The sequence below is a fragment of the Tachypleus tridentatus genome, chromosome 1 (assembly GCF_004210375.1).
Source record: "Tachypleus tridentatus isolate NWPU-2018 chromosome 1, ASM421037v1, whole genome shotgun sequence".
Taxonomy (NCBI): Eukaryota; Metazoa; Arthropoda; class Merostomata; order Xiphosura; family Limulidae; genus Tachypleus; species Tachypleus tridentatus.
Window position 1 is genome coordinate 7,169,497 of NC_134825.1, and position 10,628 is coordinate 7,180,124.

The window sequence follows — 10,628 nt, forward strand, 5'->3', positions numbered from 1 at the left end:
GGCCACATTTGGAGTGTTGTTTTCTGTTTTGGGCTCTTTACCTTAGGAAAGACACTGAAATGTTGGAAAGGGTTTTGAGGAGGGTTACAAGAATGTTGCTTGGAATGGAAGGGTTGTCTTATGAGGAGAGGCCTAAAACCTCTCATACTGTTTTCTCTTGAAAAAAGAAGAGTTAGAGAGGATATGATTAAAGCATTTCTAGGCATTTCAAAAGCTTCAAATGTTGAGCATATATATACAAGTAGGGAAAGTGTAATACAAGTTCAGAAAGGTATAAAAAATAATTATATAATGATGATTGGTTAAGAAGAGAGACATGTTAAAAAACATTTTTCTTTATGCTAACTACAAATGACACTACTGAGGCCATGAGTAAGTTGGAACTTTGATGTAGTATCCATTTAAAAAATGTGTGTATGGATACAGATAAGAAGGCTGCCAGTTTACCAACTGTTCTTGCAACAAATAAACAAGAGGTTTTGGTTCTGATATTAAGAATTGTGAGATCTACTTGCAGGTAGTTGTGTATGCTATCTAGAAGATTGCAAGAATACCAGGAGTTTGTATAAAAATGCCATGGTTTGGGCAAGAAAGTAGTCATCCAGATGTCAAGTTGCTGAGGACTTGAAGACAGAGTCAAGATGTTTCATCCATCACCAACAGAAAAAGTGTGACTACCCTTATGATGAACTTGCCCAACATTTCTCACTTAAGATCTCTAAATAACTTATTGCATTCCTTCCTAGCATCAAATAACACAGTTAAAGTATGGTTGAGTAGATATAGTGTAATGATTTAGTAATGTTATTTGAAGCATAATTAACCCTTTCGGCACTGAATAGAAAATTGTAATGTTTGTCACGGCACTAATATATACTTTTGATACTTTAACTAATTATGGTATCAGTACTAAAAGCATGATATCTCAGCAATAACTCAATAAAAGTCCCTGAAATGTTCAGTGATTGTACCTAATACTATATATGTTAAATTCAATACATCAGAATAACAGGAATAAAGGAAAACGCCCTAATACACAACAAAGAAGTGCCATGTAAAGCACAATAATTTATTATAACTTGTATACAGCAGCTCGTCAATAGTCTTTGTGGTTATGATGTATCTCATGGCATGGTAAAAAGCACATGGGGAGATTGCACTGTTTTCAGAAATAATTAGTCTGCTTTCTTTTCCATCCAGCTGTGTATCTATTGCTGCAAACAGTAGAATCAGGTTTGTATTTTTTATCCTCATATTGTCCAATACCATGTCTTTCCACCAAGCGCTGACCTTTATCAGTACTTGGTCTTCCTTTTCGTTTGGCTTTGCTGACATGTCTCTCCAGCAGATGTTGAATAATCTGATCTCTGAATAGTCTTGGAGATACTGGCTTTTCACAGTTGTTCTTGCAGTCTGCACAATATATTATATATCCGTTAACAAGAACTAGCCTTGGTCAGTCAGTTTATGCAATAAGTTATATGACCCTAACTACACCATGTGCTTACCTAATGCAGGGGCAGATTCCAGGCCACGAATGTCTTCATTATCACTCTCATCCGTTACAAGTAAGCTTTCATTATCACCTGGCTCAAACTCTTTGTCACTCTCTTTATCGTTACAAATAATATCAATTACTTCTTTAGTGGTATAAACTTTTCCTTTCGGCATTGTAACAACATCCCAAGTATCAACAGAATATGGAAGGAAGGTGTCTTCTAAAATAATGAACAGTATTGATCTATACAGGCTAGTACACAAAGAAATCATGTGACCTCTGGTTTAAATTTCTGCTAGGAATCCCAAGTAAACAATTAATACACGTGGTTCTAGCCTCAAGTGGGTCTACAGGCCTGTGTGATAATGATAATTAGCCACGAGGGTATGTTGTTTACATCTTGTTGGTAATGATCGCCTGCTACGCTGAGCTTTCAAGTCGACTGCACTCGCCAACCTCGCCGAAAGGGTTAAGGAATGTTTGTTAGTTATACTGAAAAGGTTTTGTCAGTTTGTTTAAAATTATTCTACGAGTTGATTGCAGAAGAGAATATTGTGAAAAGCACATTAAAAGTAATAATGATGAATTATTGTTTGAATCTTGGTCTCAGAGTCACATTCTTTGCTTTAACTGTAAACATCCTCAAGTTAGAGCTTGTTTGCTCCACTTATCACTGCAATCCTCAATATAAATAATTTGTGAGTGGTAGTAACACCCAACACTCCAGTGGATAGCCTACTGGCTTGCCCATCACATGATAGAGGTATTTAAAATCTTAAAGGGAATTGATTGTTTTGATGAATCATCTTTTTCCATAAATAATGATAAGAACAGTAGGACTAGAGACACAAATATAAATTCTGGCAAGGTAGGAGCCACCTTCCACTCAGTTTTATTTTTCTAAGAGAACAGTTAGCCTTCTGGATAGGTTACTTTCAGATGTTGTGGAGGCAGTGAATGTAAGTTTAAAAGAAAGCTTGTTAACTGAGTAAATTATAGGATCTGGCCTTAATATTTTATAATAGTTTAGTTTTAAAAACATAACAGCCAAGATGGACCAATATGTCCTTTGTTGTTCCTAAACAGTTACATGTACAGGTTTAGATTAACAATTTCTATAGGAAAGTGGGTTATTTTTGTCAACATGATTATTCTTAGGAGACATAGAAAAATATCAGACCTGAAATTTTGTTACATTCTATAAGAAACTTACATTTATTCCAACTAAATAAACTTACATTTATTCCAACTAAATAAGCTTTAAATCTCCATGTGGAAAAATCCAAAGGGTCCTCTCACAACAGGAACCTGTTATTCAAAACAAATATTCATTAGAATTGTGAACTATCTAAATAACTCTCTCACAAGAAAAGAAACAAGCAAAACAACACATAATTCTTGAATAATAAGTACACTAATATGGTAAAGCAGAAGCAACCCGAGTACAAACAAAACAACACATAATTCTTGAATAATAAGTACACTAATATGGTAAAGCAGAAGCAACCCGAGTACAAGCAAAACAACACATAATTCTTGAATAATAAGTACACTAATATGGTAAAGCAGAAGCAACCCGAGTACAAACAAAACAACACATAATTCTTGAATAGTAAGTACACTAATATGGTAAAGCAGAAGCAACCCAAGTACAAGCAAAACAACACATAATTCTTGAATAATAAGTACACTAATATGGTAAAGCAGAAGCAACCCAAGTACAAACAAAACAACACATAATTCTTGAATAATAAGTACACTAATATGGTAAAGCAGAAGCAACCCGAGTACAAACAAAACAACACATAATTCTTGAATAATAAGTACACTAATATGGTAAAGCAGAAGCAACCCGAGTACAAGCAAAACAACACATAATTCTTGAATAATAAGTACACTAATATGGTAAAGCAGAAGCAACCGAATACAAACAAAACAACACATAATTCTTGAATAGTAAGTACACTAATATGGTAAAGCAGAAGCAACCCAAGTACAAGCAAAACAACACATAATTCTTGAATAATAAGTACACTAATATGGTAAAGCAGAAGCAACCCAAGTACAAGCAAAACAACACATAATTCTTGAATAATAAGTACACTAATATGGTAAAGCAGAAGCAACCCAAGTACAAGCAAAACAACACATAATTCTTGAATAATAAGTACACTAATATGGTAAAGCAGAAGCAACCCAAGTACAAACAAAACAACACATAATTCTTGAATAATAAGTACACTAATATGGTAAAGCAGAAGCAACCCAAGTACAAACAAAACAACACATAATTCTTGAATAATAAGTACACTAATATGGTAAAGCAGAAGCAACCCGAGTACAAACAAAACAACACATAATTCTTGAATAATAAGTACACTAATATGGTAAAGCAGAAGCAACCCGAGTACAAGCAAAACAACACATAATTCTTGAATAATAAGTACACTAATATGGTAAAGCAGAAGCAACCCGAGTACAAACAAAACAACACATAATTCTTGAATAATAAGTACACTAATATGGTAAAGCAGAAGCAACCCGAGTACAAGCAAAACAACACATAATTCTTGAATAATAAGTACACTAATATGGTAAAGCAGAAGCAACCCGAGTACAAGCAAAACAACACATAATTCTTGAATAATAAGTACACTAATATGGTAAAGCAGAAGCAACCCGAGTACAAGCAAAACAACACATAATTCTTGAATAATAAGTACACTAATATGGTAAAGCAGAAGCAACCCAAGTACAAGCAAAACAACACATAATTCTTGAATAATAAGTACACTAATATGGTAAAGCAGAAGCAACCCCAGTACATTGTAATTTATACTTTCTACTTCTAAAAAGTATTCTAACTTAAAAGTTCATGAGATAAAAATTTGTACAACCTGATAATACTGATTGACCTTACGCATTTTTTAAACTCACACTTTGTTAGAAAGCCTGCATTTTTGTTGGGTCTATACACATAATTTGAGAACAAGGGACCAATTTACATCGAAGGATGGCTGGTATGGGTATAAACACTTACTAATAAGGCAGAGAACAACATTTCAACCTTCTTCAGTTACCAAAGAGAGAGTTTGTAAACATACATAAATAAACATTTAATAAGAATCAAAACAAACAGAACAAAAGTTAGAGTGATATCCAATTGTTTTTGACATGAAGTCTAATATTTAGTATTACAACTGAAAACATAACTTTACAATAAGGCAATGTAATTATTACTAATTTGCATCTTAACTTACAAATATAAAACACATGCTAAGTTAAAAATTTGCATAATATACATTAGAATATGTAGATGAAATAAAATATAACTTACCTAGCCTTCCAGTCCAAGGAGTATATCAGGGATTAATCTTAGGTTATTTTTACCAATTACTTAGCCATCAAAGTAAAACAATGTAATCTGATATCACATCTTGCTACCAAAGATGCCACAAGGGAACTCAATGCCTTTGCAACATCAGCAATGTAAAGGTTTGCAACTTAACAAACCTAACTTTCAAGTTGCATTAAATATATATGTAAAAACAGCTGGTTTGGGTTGAGAATTTTTTTTTTTTTTATGTAGAGGAGCAAACAACATTCTGACCTTCTTCAGTCATCATCAGGTTCATGAAGAAAGAAAGAGGTAACTGACCGATAGATGACCACATGTTTGAAGGGGGTTGTGTAACTGAGTATAGGAATGTAGAGGACGTGCTTAGATGTTTGATTATATTTATTAATATAGGTATAAAGGTGTTCCTTTGTATTAGTTTATTTTGGGCTTGAGTTGTTGTATAAGAAAGGTTTCTTTAATTTTGCATTTGTTTATGTTTGTTTCTTTATTTACTATTTGGGTGTTTTCTATGGTTATGTTGTGTTTATTTGATTTGCAGTGTTCGAAAATGTGTGAAGGTAACTTTTTGTGTTCTTTGAATCTGGTTTCCATTTTTCTACTTGTTTCTCCAATATAGAAGTCGTGGCAGTTATCACATTGTATTTTATAAATAATGTTGGTGTGGTGTTTGTCAGTGTAGTTTTTACATAGTACAGATCTTAGTTTTGTGCCTGATTTTTGAATAAATTTGGTATTAACTGGAATGTCATATTTTGTTACTAGTTTTTGCCAAATATTGGTTATTTTTCTGCTGATGTTGGGAATATATGGTATGCAGCAGCATATGGTTTCGTGATTTTTTAATTCGTGGGATATATTTACTTTTGTTAGTTGATTTTGCTTTTTGTCTAAGTGTGTACGTACAATGTTTTCTATGGTTTGTGGAGGAAACTTATTGATGGAATATTGTTTTATTTTGTCTAATTCGTCGCTAATTTTACCAAAGAAGGCAAAACGTTGTTCACACCTCTACATAAAAAAAAAATTCTCAACGTTTTTACATATATTCTTTTTTCTACAAGTGGGTTTTCTCGTCATCACTAAGTTGCATTAAAGTTTTAATTCCGGTTTCTTAGATTAACGTCTTAAGTTCAATTTTTCAAGACTAAGTCTTAAAAGTGGTACTACTTCTCGTAGTACTATATAATAATTACTATTAATACATCATGATGACGAGAAATCCCATACCGGTCATCTTTAGAATACATTAACATTGATACTGTTAGTAACCTTAGGCCTAGAGCAAAGCTGCAGCGAGCTTAGGAAACGACATAGACGACAATACAAACACCGACACGGTGACGGTATATCTGACTTACATACGAGAAGTGTGGTTGACTTTCTGTTCAAACTTCTTCAACAAGCATAAAAGAATATTGCCATTTTAACGAGTGATGGATTAAATCTCTGCAAATTTCAAAATATTTTGTTATAATCAAAGTTAAATTACTTTCGAAACTACTTTCAGTTCTAATGGCTTCTTCGTAGTTCCAGCACGACAAATCTGTAAACCGGAAAGTATGTAGGATTTATTCTATAAAAGTTAGACGAATTTCAAAATATAATCCCAAAAATAATCAATATATTTTTCACACAGTCAAGAATGACAGCAAAATAAACTACTCTTAAAGAGCAAAATCGCTACAAAATAAAATAACCATTATATAATTCAACGAAATCTATATACATTGAATATACAAAATATTCTAAAAATTAAAGTGGTAACTGTAAAATTGATTGTTATACTTTTAATGCTTTTTGAGATGGAATTATACTCAATTAACCAATTCATAATATGATGATACATTACCTATAGCCCCCCAGTGGATCAGCGGTATGTCTGCGGACTTACAACGCTAAAAACCGTGTTTCGATACCCGTGGTGGGCAGAGCACAGATAACCCATTGTGTAGCTTTGTGCTTAATTCAAAACAACAACAAAACCATTACCTATACGTTATCGTGGGTAATAATAATAATATATTTACATCTGATATTTAGAAAGAATACAAGTATAATTTAAGGCTTGTATCAGTGATAAAGGACGTTGTTATGCAAACGTGATAAACATTTACTACTGTAATCAGAGGGAAATAATTAGCTCAGATTGGATCCAAATATATATCAAACAATGCGTCATACATATTGAAATCCTTTCTGAAAATTTTATGTGAAATTTCTTTTTAAACATTATTATTACTCAAAATTCATCTTATATTATTGTGCTTACTTAATACAGAGTGTCCCAAAATATGTATACACACTATGAGTGATTATAAATATAATGTTTATTAAGATATATCTGGGTTTTATAATCCACGCTTAAGAAAACAAGTGTAGAATCTTTTGAGTTATCATGAGTGTTCGAACTGATGACCGTTATGCTTCAGGCACTGCTGATAACGCGGACAGATGGAATTGCAAACTTCACCAATCATTTCATTTGGTATTTGGGTGCATTCTCTTTCAATTGCTGCTCTTAGCTCATTGATGTTTATAGGTTTTGTGCTATAAACCTTATATTTCACGTATCCCCATAAAAAAAAAAAAGGTCCAGAGGTGTAAGGTCTGGTGAACGTGAGGGAAATTCAGTGCTACCTCTTCGCCCAATCCATCTGTTTGGCAAAGTTTCGTCAAGATAGGCCCTCATATAACGATGGTAGTGGGAAGGTGCTCCATCTTGCTGGAAATAAAACTCCTCATCTCCAAATTGCTCTCGAATGCGTGGCATGACAGATTCTTGCAGCAAGTTCAGATAAACGAGACCAGTGACCGTGTTTCCGAAAAAAGTAGTCCATTTACGCCCAACGCTGATAATCCACACCACACTGTAACCCCTGGTAAGTTTACGTGGTGTTCAACTGTTCCATGCGGTTTCTGAGGTGCCCAGTAGGTGCAGTTGTGGCGATTAACTGAGCCATTTAACTTAAATGTGGCCTCATCACTCCAGACAATCTTGTTTGAAAACTGTGCATTCTCTGCAGATTTTGCCAGGTACCACTCACAAAATTCAATGTGTTTCAACATGCAATAGACGCTTGATTTTGGGATTCCTGTCTCACGAGCTGTTTGTCGAACAAATTTTCTTGGAGATCGATAAAAACTTTCAAACAGTTCTGCTTCTCGTGTGGGACTGGTGGACGACTGCGGTCTTCCGGAATGCCCTTTATGGATGTCTTGAACAGTTGCATTTGTTTCAAACTTATCTCTTATGCAAGTAATGGTGAGTCGCGTTGGTGGATCTGTTTAAAACTCCTTTCTAAACCATTTTTACACTTACGCTATGTTCTTGCACTTCCAGTAGCACTTTAACATAAATTTCCTTTTCTCAAAGCTCAGTCTTGCTTCTGTTATTACTTCAAATCAGTTGCACCTGTGAAAAAATAAAGTTTGAGTGAGTTATAATCATTCAAACTGTGCATAATTTTTGGGACACCTTGTAGTACTAACTGTTTTGGTCAATTTTAATTTATAAAGCCTATTGCCAGGGGTATAATTACCACATAACGATATACAGTCTACGAATTTACAACGCTAAAATCAGTGGTTTTGATTCCCCTTAGTGGACTCAGCAGGTAGCCCTGTGTAGCTTTGCTCTAAGAAAAACACACACACACATCAAACCATAGAATTCTATCACAGGTTTAAAATTATGTGTTTAAGTGCGTTAGAAACCAGTGAAAGAGTAATAATCGATATTTTACGTGAAAAACCGAAATGTGAATAATAACGTCGGGACACGGACAGGAATTTGGGACCCCTAGATAACAAGGTTCTTTGGAGTTATTTATGTCGATTCTTACAATGTGGGAATTTACAATGTATAAGAAGGTATGTTAACTCTTAGTTAACTGTGTGAAGGGACATATTTTAATGTCTTTAAAATAATTAGTTGTCATTTACAATTTTTATATTTTCGACTTCTCTACCACAAGCAGTCTACAATTATTATAATAGTTAGTAATAGAAGTAATCAACAAAATATTATTGTCTTTTCCTACGTAAATACTGATTATCCTTAAATTTTTGCTCACATTTTTGTTGATAATCTGTAGTTGTCTTGGATGTCCTCTTCTTATTCAAAAAGTAAGGATGCTGTCCACTCCTTCGAGCTTTCACCCCGTCAAGATTTGATTAAGCTAAACATTTGAATGTTTTCAATAGATTTTTCTAAACTATGTACTAGTTTATCTGAAAATGTTATCAATTAGTTGGATATAAAAAAATGCAATACCAACAACTTATTTTGTCTTTTTCTTTCCTTGTGAGTGGACAATAAAATTCCATAATTCTATTGACTTTCTTCTATGACATTATGAACTCTTGCAGATAAATTGGTTTCACGTGGTCATGTTTGTATATTTCATTTCTTAGTTTCGACCATTGTAAATTTCTTTTTTCCTTAATGCCACATCTAAGAAGAGATGTTTTAATTTGCGTTTTTTGCTCTTTAGTGGATTTTTGGGTAATTTAGTATGTTAAAACTCTGATTTTATTATGTTTACGTATTCTCTCTAAATATATGTAGGGAAAAGTAGCTATGTCGTCATGAATTTCTTCCTACTTATTTTTTATGTTATTTTCTTTATGAAATATTAATATCGCCCTTAGTCAAGTAGAATTATAGCAATGTTTAATTTATCATAACTATTCATATCCACACCAGTTGAAGTAACTTTTTGATTAATTAAAGTTTTGAGGACTGTATAGTTCACCATCATCATGGAAATCGATGACAACCACTAATTACTGAATGCATGGTTCGAATTTTAAGTCCCCCGCTGATGTAGGGGTAAGTCTACGGATTTACAACGCTAAAATCAGGGGTTCAATTCCTCTATGTGGACTCAGCAAGTAGCTCGATGTGGCTTTGCTACGAAAAACACACACACTGTCGAATTACGGCCCGGCATGGCCAGGTTGGTTAAGGCGTTCGACTCGTAATCTGAGGGTCGCGGGTTCGAATCCCCGTCGCACAAAACATGCTTGCCCTTTCAGCTGTGGGTGCGTTATAAATTTACGGTCAATCCCACTATTCGCTATTCAAAGAGTAGCCCAAGAGTTGGTGGTGGGTGGTGATGACTAGCTGCTTTCCCTCTAGTCTTACACTGCTAAATTAGGGATGACTAGCGCAGATAGCCCTCGTGTAGCTGTGTGCGAAATTCAAAAACAAACAAACACTCGAATTTTAATGAAAATCATGTTTTAGTTAACCTAAACACGAATATATGAAGTGCGAGAACGTGGTTAACAACACAACTAAAAAACGTAAGAAGTTAAAACTAGCAAATTAATTAATAAGAGAAGTGCTAGAGGTAAAACAGAAATGGAAACATGGTAACTTTTGTTAAAACATTGTTATTCATGTAACAAATAAAAAAACAAGTTTATAAGATTACATTACATTAAGCCTCTCGATTCCATGAAGGAAAATAGGGCCGCAATCGCTTGCGGATTCATTAACAGGCTGGTTTTTTAAGTGAGCAGATTGTTAGCCTACTGCACAACCCCCAACCAGGAGGAGAAACCTGAGCCGTCCCTAATTTAGCAGTGTAAGACTAGAGGGAAGGCAGCTAGCCATCACTACCCAGCGCCAAATCGTGGGCTACTCTTTTACCAACGAATAGTGGGATTGACCGTAACATTATAACACCCCCACGGCTGAAAGGGCGAGCATATTTAGCGCGACTGGGATGCGAACCCGCGCCCTTCGAATTACGAGTCGCACGC

General features: G+C 34.3%; 1 protein-coding gene across 1 annotated transcript in view; it reads right to left on the reverse strand.

Annotated features, from left to right (window-relative positions):
• The window catches only part of LOC143236608 (protein bicaudal D-like), a 46,765-nt gene extending 40,311 nt beyond the window's left edge, over positions 1–6,454 (reverse strand). Inside the window, 2 exon segments of the mRNA XM_076474949.1 lie at positions 2,737–2,806; positions 6,218–6,454. The gene's annotated coding sequence lies outside the window, so the exon portion shown is untranslated.
• Between the last annotated feature and the right edge of the window lie 4,174 nt (positions 6,455–10,628).